This window comes from Gossypium hirsutum, chromosome D07, assembly GCF_007990345.1.
Source record: "Gossypium hirsutum isolate 1008001.06 chromosome D07, Gossypium_hirsutum_v2.1, whole genome shotgun sequence".
NCBI lineage: Eukaryota > Viridiplantae > Streptophyta > Magnoliopsida > Malvales > Malvaceae > Gossypium > Gossypium hirsutum.
This window is the reverse complement of record NC_053443.1, coordinates 22,803,698-22,813,255: the sequence shown is the minus strand read 5'-3', so window position 1 is coordinate 22,813,255 and position 9,558 is coordinate 22,803,698.

Here is a 9,558-nt window from a genome sequence, read left to right as displayed (position 1 = left end):
TTTTTATTTTGGGATCAAATTTGTGGTCCCAAAACTACCATTCTGATTTAACTAAAAACGGGTTGTTACATACACGCCCGTGTCTCTACTCGTGTGGACGAAATAGGGTTAATTCCAAGCCATATTTCGCACCCAAACTTGTATTCCACCTACATTAACACTTAAATACGTTCCCAATCCAATATAAAACATTTGAATCAAGCCATAACCAAGTCTTATGCCTATCATACCATCTTTTATAATCAAGTATCCATGCTTAACAATTTGATCACTTACAGATATATATATTCATATCTATACCAACTATACCAAAACACATATCAACAATGATAAGGCCGTATACTTATATATATGTATCAAAATGTATCAAATATAAGCCATTCAAATGGCTAATCACAACAAAGCATTTACATGTCATCAATGACCAAATTTACCTATACATGCCATTATATCAAAGTTGATTTAATAAATATACCGAAAAAGGGCGATTGATAGTGTGATGTGGCTCCGACCAACTTCCAACCTTAACGAGCTTCCAGGTTACTATAAAACAGAAGAAATAAAACAAAGTAAGCATTTAATATATATTAAGTTCGTATAACAGGAAATTAACTTACCATTTATTTTACATTTAAGGTAAGCTAATTAAACATGCTCAAACCAATTTAGCCAATTGCCTAAACACATATCCTCATTAAGCATGCTAGTCATGTAATTCACAAAAATACCAAGAAACATGAATGAGCTCATCAATATTCAATTTCTACATACATGTATTTATCACTTCAAGTATCCGTGAACATGTACATATCACATCTTTGCACTTCAAATATTTCACATAGTAATTCATCTTAAATTCATTTCATCTCATATCAAAACTTTACCCGTTGAATCATTTAAAATATTGATGGATACAAGGGTAGTAGACACCAAGTGTACGAATCTGAAATCCGTCAATTGATATTCGGGAGTGCTCATTAGAGCACGTAGTCGAGAAGCCCTCTTTTGAGCCATATAACAGAAAGCTCTTGAGAGCCATTAACGAGAAGCTTATCCGGGCTCTATAGCGGGAAACTCATAAGAGTCATAATTAGGACGCTTATGCGAGCCAATAACGGGTAGCTCCAAAGAGCCATTAATCGTGAAGTTCTGGATAGTTTATCGGGAAGTTCAAGCGAGCCATATCAGGTAGCTTTGGAGAGCCATTAATTAAGAAGCCCACAAATAGCCTTTAACCGGGAAGCTCACGAAGAGTCATATAACGGGACGCTCATAAGAGCTGTAGTGTGCCCATAACACATGCAGAATCATAACCGATCTGGATGCTCCGAAGAGCTATTAACGGGAAGCTCGCAAGAACCATATAACAGGAAGCTCGAGAGGGCCAAATATTAGGATGCTCATGAGAGCTAATAACGTGACGCTCTTTTGAGCTATGGTGTGTCCGCAACATATGTAGGACCACAACCAATTCGGGAACCCTGTGTCCATTGAATCTCATTTGTCAAAATGAGACTTATTATTTATCAAATATTACCGGATATGTGATCAATTTCATACATACAATATTTATACAATTCACATATACAACATCCAATTCAAACATAAAAATATACAAAATTTAGTTACACGAACTTACCTTGACAACGTTATTAATTAAATCTACTAATTTCGTATTTTATTTATCCAGATCTATATGAGTAAATTTAACTCAATTTAATACAATTCATATTCAATTCAATTCACATATTAGGAAAATTATCATTTTTCCCCTATACTTTTAATTAATGATGATTTTGTCACTATGATCGAAAAATGAAATTCATGCAATTTAATCCTTATTCCAAGCCTAATCGATTTTCTTCATGTAACATTAACAACCCATGTGTTTCATAAAATTCATAATTTTTCCATGAATTTTATATATTTACAATTTAGTCCCTAAATAGCAATTTTATAAAAATTCACTTTACAAAAGTTATTTATCTATCAACAACCTTTCATTTTCTACCATAAATTTCATAATTCACGCATATTCATCCATGGAAAAACTTTAAAACCTTGATAACTTTGCAAATTAATCCCCGAGATAGCTAGATTAAGCTATTACGATCTCGAAAATATGAAAATTACTAAAAACGATACCAAAATACTTACCTAATTAGGCCAATTAAGCTTGATCAAAAACTCAACACCATAGCTAGGGTTTCCATCTTTTTTTAATTAGGAAAGATGATGATAAATGATGATATTAGATATTTATTTATCATCTTTTATTTTATTCACTTTCCAATTTCATCAATTTCTTTATTTAATTTTCTATGGATGACTAAGCATACTTATCTACTAACTCCACTAATTAGTCTATTTTCCATATAAGGACCTCAAATTTTGAATTCCATAGCTATTTGATCCTTATAGCTACTAGAACTCAACTTTTGCATTTTATGCAATTTGGTCATTTCCCTCTAATTAGACATGTAATCTATAAAATTTCTCTACGAAATTTTCATACGATATTTCAATTATAATGCAGATCATAAAATGATATTAAAATAATTTTTTTCTTCCGAACTCGAATTTGTGTTCCCAAAACCACTATTTCGATTTCACTGAAAACAGATCGTTACAGTGACGACCACGTTTTACCACATATGGAGAATCCATATCAAGAACTTCAATATTGTGCTTTTCACAAAATGCTTTCACAACTTCCAACAAATTGTCTCAACCATCTTCTCTCAGCTTTTGAATCAAAGTTTTGGTGCTTGAGATTAAGTACATAGCATTTACTCTATCTTTTAATTTTTGTTGTAGATGTTAACAAAAGAATATTTACAATACCCGCTATCTCTTTCACTAGATGTAAGATAAAAACAAAATCAAAAGATGTAATCTTCTTATATGTTGCAGCTGCATCCCACCAAATAGAAAAATTAGAGTCACTTTCAATAATATTTTCTAGAATAGAACAAGTAGCATTAAACATCCTTATCAAGCTACAAACAGAACTAAAATAAGAGCTCCAACAGGTTTCTCCAGCTCGTTTTATAGTGCCAATTTGGTTAAGTCCTTTACTAGTTTCAAGTTCATCAATTGCCAACATATTTGCAATTTCAACTGCTTGGGCAACTTGTAATTGATCGTGGTGTTTGAAAGAGGCACTAATTATATTAAAAATGAAGTTCAAATCAGAGAAAAATTATGAATAAGAATTACCTCTCAAGAAGCAACAACTAATACCAACTGGAGTCGATGAGCCAAGCAATGAACATAATATGCATAGGAACAATAATTTAAAAAAAATGCTTGCAAACTGTTCCATTCACCCCGCATATTGCTAACACCATTATCTTTGACCTCAGATATTTTGAACATCAAGACAATGTCGAGAAAGAACAACACATATTTGCTATTTCAAAGTTATTGCTGCAGTATCTTGGATATGTACAAGATTAAAGAAACTCTCTTTTATAAATCCTTTCTCATCAATGTATCTCAAAACAATAGCCATTTTCTCCCTTTTAGATTCATCACATGCCTCATCAATAATGATACAAAATTTAGAATCTCTAATGTCTTCATGAATCTTATGACGCACTTTATTTGCAAGAATATGTAAAATCTCCTTTTGGATCATATGAGAAATATATTTAGCATTTCTTGGAGCATTGTCCAAAACAACTTTGGAAACTTTATCATTATAAGAAGCTAAAAATGTAATCAATTTAAGAAAATAACCTCAATTTCTTGAGTTAGAAGTTTCATCATGACCTCTAAAAGCACATCCTTGCAAAGTTAACCATCAAACAACATCAAATGAAGTCTTGACTCTTAAGCAGTTACCTTTTTTCTATATAAAATTTGTACATTGATAACATTATCAATCTGCCAAGATTGATTTAACAAATCTTGACAACTTTTCTCAGCATTATATATGGAGAGCATGGATATTGGCCAACATGATTCAAGAAAGCACACCTTTTTCCATCATTAACTTTTTTCCAATTATTAAAACTTTTCGTATTGGCCCAAATTTAAGGTTATCGGAATAGTGGTTTCGGAACCACAAATCCGATGAGGAAAAATTTATTTTTATTATATTTCTATGGCCTACAATTTCTTAGAAAGTTTTCTTGTAGATTTCTTGTAAATTTCTTTAAAAAATTTTGACGTTTGGGCACTCAATTTAGTCAAAAGGACTAAATTGTAAAAAGTACAAAAAGTTGAGTTCTATATGTTAGAGGTGTCCAATTGTTATGAAATTTTAAATTGGAGGTCTTTATATGGTAATTAGACCATTGGTTAAGTTGGTGGACATAAATGGACATGGTTAGGCATGTTTCCAAAGTTTTTCATTAAGGGCATTTTAGTCATTAAGTTATTAAAATGAATTAAAAACAAAATTAAAAGCCAATTTTTGATCATCTTCTTCATTAGGCTGAATTTAGCAAGGGGAGAAGCCATAGTTAGGGTTTTCAAGCTTCCAAGCTCTATAGTAAGTGATCCCAAGCCCTGTTTTTAATGCTCTTTACGTTTTTGAGATCCCGATAGCTTAATTTAGCTTATTCTAGCAATAATTTAACCTAGGGTTTATATTTGGAAAAATACCCATAGGTGAAAAGTGTTTATTTTGATGTTTTATGATAGAATATGAAGCTAGAAATTATATTAAACAACTTTTGCTAGCTGATTTTAAGCGAAAACGAGTAAGTTGACATAATCAGTAAAAATCCCTAATGTACATAAGTAAGTGTTAGAGTGAGAATTTGGTGTTTTCATAGAAGAGAAAAATGTTCAGCATGTTATAGTCGAATATAAACAATATTAAATCTAAATATTTAAAAAAATAAACAAGGAATGAACAAATAAATAAGTGTATTAATGTTATTATTATTAAATTTAAGTATATAAAAAAATGAACAAAGAATAATAATAAATAATAAAACTAAAAAAATCAGGTTTAAATTGGAATCAAAACAAAATTAAGGACACAAATCGTAAATAATAAAAAAATAAGGAAAGAAATAGGGAATAAGGACCCAAATGGAATGCGGGCAAAAGAAGGGGACCAATTGGGAAATTATTCCAGGCCTTCTAATCGTGCTATTCTGTAAGGGACTTAGATAAAATAAAAATAAAATCACAGGGAGGAATTAAAAAAGAGGAAAAAAATAGGACCAAATTGCAACAGGCCATAAAAGTGGAATGGGCCAGCGCGCAAATATCCCTTTAGATAAAAAACGCGCGAATCCTCCAACGGATCGGGTCCGGTCGTCGGGCTCCGCCTCTAAACTATGCCGTTTTGGTGTCTGAAGCTTAGGCCCAAAACAACGTCGTTTCGTCTGCTTATAAAAGTCAAAATTTTACAAAAAAAAATCATTTCATTCCCCAAATCAAAAAAACTTAAAAAAAAACTCTCTCAACTCTCTCCCTATTCTCTTGAATCTGGCCCCAAAATTCGGCCATTGGGGTCACTGTATCACCGTGGCTGCCGCCGGTCGCCGGCAACGGCGCCGGCGTCTGCGGTGGCCGAAATTTAAAAAAAAAATTTCTGAGCTGTTTCGACTCCCTCGCAAAAAAGGTACGACCTTTGTCCTTTTTTTCATTTTCTTTAAAAATAAATAAATAAATAGATAAATGAGCCGAAAAGAAATGAAAACAACTATCTTTGAAAATGACCGGTATCTGAACTGATTTTTTTCCCTTTTTTTTATTCATTCGTGTGTGTCAAATACATAAATTTGGGGACCTTTTTATAACCGAAATTTTCCTATTTTTCCTATTTTTACACTGTTTCTTTGTTCTTGGACTTTCCTAGTCCGTTTTGTAAGTAGACGTGGCAGCACATGCGGAGGAGGCGGCGCGCACGGGGCTGCCGTTTGGCTACTGTTGGGGGCTGCTGCTGTTGGGTTTTTTTTGCTTAGGGTTTCTTTTGTGTTGTGTTTTTGTTTAGGGGCACATTGTAGTTGGGCTAGGGTTTAGGTTAGTGGGCTAGGTATTGGGTTATTTGGGTTTGGGTTATTTGTAAAAATGGACTGTTTAGATTTTATTTATTATTTATTATTTGGGTTTTAACCGGGCCTGAGAATTTACAGTAATTAGATTTTTGTATCTCTGGTTTTGTGCTCAGCTTTTGTGTTTAAGGCCTAGAGTTCGAGTTGCATCGTTAAAAGTTTTGTTATCTTTAAATCAACCCTTATCCATGTGTTATGTAGTTAAGTGCAATTATGTGTAATTCTATGTCAAGAATGAGCTTGCTGGTTCACTAGTTAAGCATCTGTGTGTATTCTGTTCGGTTCTGAGTTCAAATCCCATCGTATGCGTTAGGAAATATTTTTGTTAAACGTCGAAAGGCTGGTTGGTGGTTAATTTAAATCCTTCTGACTAATGCCATTCTCTTTTTTCCTTTTTTGTTTGTTCTTTCCTTGTTATTTACTTCATTTGTTTTTCTTTTTATATTTTTCCTTTTTGCTTGATTCGATACTGGATTCTGTGCTAATTGGGAACTTTTTCGTTGCTTGTCAAGTTGATTGTACGAGTACTGTGTAAGTTTAATCATTATTTCTTCCTTTGTTACGAGTTCGTCTTGTTATCGTTAATTCTGTTGAAATAGGGTTGTAACTCGTTTTACTTGAATGCAATGTTTAAACTCTCGATTGGTTACTTTGTTAGCCGAGGTTCTCACGAGAGACGCTTCTCCGTCGCGTTAGTTCGATTTCCACTGTTCGTGCGAGGTAGGTGTGCAAAATTGAGTTGGGATTTTTGTCGAAATCTTAGACATAACCTTGATGATATATTGATCTTTGTGTTGATTCAAGAATGATTGTGAAATTGATTCTTAGATGGTCATATTAGGTTTGGAGATACTCTTACGTCGTTCCGGCATCAAAATGACTTCAGATGTGCACCGAAAACCTTAAATTTTGTGAATTTCGATTGCCAGGCCGTGTGCCAGGCCGTGTAGGTGGCCATGTAACTCACTGTTCATCGCTTTGGGGTCACACGGGCTAGGGACATGGGCGAGTGCCCAGGCCATGTGTGGCCATATTATTGCAGGGTTCACACGGGCAAGGATAAGGGCATGTGTCTAAGCCGTGTAACTCACTGTTCATTGTCTTGGTGTCACACGGCCAATGACATGGGCGTGTGTCCAGGCCGTGTAACTCTCTGTTTGAGCCTTAAGACCACATAACCAGGGACATGGGCGTGTGCCTAGGCCATGTGAGACACATGAGCAGAGGACACGGACATGTGTCCAAGTCGTGTGAACCACACGAGCAAGGGCACGGGCATGTGTCCAAGCCGTGTGGCTTGTAAATTGGGTCCGAATCTTGATTTTGTGTGGCTGACATCGATTTTAACCTCCTCAATATATGAATGATCTGAATTCGATTATATGAGAACTTTTAATGTTCTATGATTGACATATATATAGTATAACTGTGATAGCTATTTCTGATATTGAACTGTACTCTACAACTATGGACATTGTACACTGCATATGCATGGGTTGGGATACTGTGAAGAATGAAGTACTCTAATTTGAATTAGTGGCTAAGCCACCATGAGGATAATTCTGAATCTAACGCTTTGACGCTTTTTGGTGTAGCAACTAAGCTGCAATTCTGTAATCGTGTCAGACAGACACTCTACGGTGTGTAGGGTTGGATGGGCATTGAATGCCCTATTGGTGTGTTGGGACGGCCGAAGACGGTGTGTACAGGTTGGGGGTAGGAAAAACTAGCATATGAAATTGATTTATTTTGTAAATGAAACTAAAACTACTTTTGCTTTTGTAACTGAACTGTTCTATATCTGAACTATAAGGACTTTTGTTGCTTACTCGAATCTCGAGATTCGAGAATGCCCTTTTAACTGTATCATACGTGAATGAACCTCTTTTATGCACTGAGTTCACAACTTATTTATTTTCTGATTGAATTGCAGGTGGTTCAGAAACTTGAATGGGTCGGCGTTGCGAGAGCTCAGTCAAGCTTTAGCCTTTCATTTAATAATTACTATTAGGGTTTTCAGTAGTTTATGATAATGTGATGTTTTAGGAAATTGCATACTTAATTAACTGTGTGTTGGATATTATGTAGAGAATGGTTTGTGTTATTGCATTAAAACTGTGAGTTTGTAAGATTGATGATGTAACTCTCTAGACTTGATTTGGATGTTTAGGCCGGGTTTTGGGTGTTACAGCTATAACTTTCCCCACATGTAATTGTACTCTCGAACCTAAAATTTGGTGATGAGATCGAGTCTAGACTTTTAGGATTTTTTTCGTAGTATTAATTCTAGATTTTTAGATGATAGGTGGCTAACCAACCTAGCTCTAATTGGTTAGTGGCGACTTTACATTAATTTAGGCCCTCCGTGTCTAACTTTGCTTACTAGGCCCCCGTACTCTTATGTAGGCAACATTACGACATTCATGATTTGACCTTAAACTATTTTCGTTTTCTTACATTAATACCTATTTTTTTATGAAATTTTAATACCTGAACTACTGCTTCGTTACATATTTTGGCCAATGATACTAACATGTTTTCCACTTAAAATAGGCCATATGGCAAATGTTGACAACTTTAAAAAATTAGAAAATTAAAATCTAAAAAAATATTGAAAATATTTAAATTTTGTAAAAAAAAACATATATTAGAATTAGACCTGTTCATGGGTTAGGCTACTCGCCTAGGCTCGAAGGCTCGCTCAAAATTTGGGATGGTTTGGACAAAAATATTATGCCCGAAAAATAGGTTTGGGTAAAAAAATAGGCTCATTTAAAATATGGGTCGGGCTCGGGTTTAAACATTCAAGGCTGGATCCCAGCCTAACCTGACCCGTTTTTAAGTTTATGATACTTTATATTATGTAATTTAGAACACATTAAAAAAATAAAACTATACAATATATAATACTACTCTAATATAAACATTAAAATAATGTTAAGATAGCCATATAAAAACTTTCAATAAATAAAAAATATATAAAAATTTATGAAATATTAAAATAATATAATATAAATATATATTTTAAAATATGGACAAGGCTAAAATTGGCTTGGATTAATCTTTTATACATATGGATGGATTTTGACAAAATTTTAGGCCCATATTTCGGGTTGGATTGAGTTTAGGCAAACATAAAATATATTAATATCATACTTAAATCCGACCCAACTCATGAGCACATCTAATTAGAATCTTTAAAGATTTACAAAAATTAAATCAAAATTAAAACTAAATAGTTTTTAAACTAAAATTTCTTAAACCAAAAAATTCAATATAATTAATTACTTCTAAATTCTATTTTTTCCCGCCATTCATGATAGCTTATAGTAATCTATTCATGGTCGTTGCCTATTTTTTCCCTCCTCTTTTTGATTTCAAAATCCGTCGTTGCCTATTCATGGTCTAAGTCCAGCCTCAACACTGTCGTCTCTTCCAATCCCTTTGCCAGATCTAATGGTGGGGTTTTCTTTTTCTTCTAATTTGTGGATTTTAATATGGGTTTTAGATCTGGGACTGGGTTGTAAGGATATTTCATCCA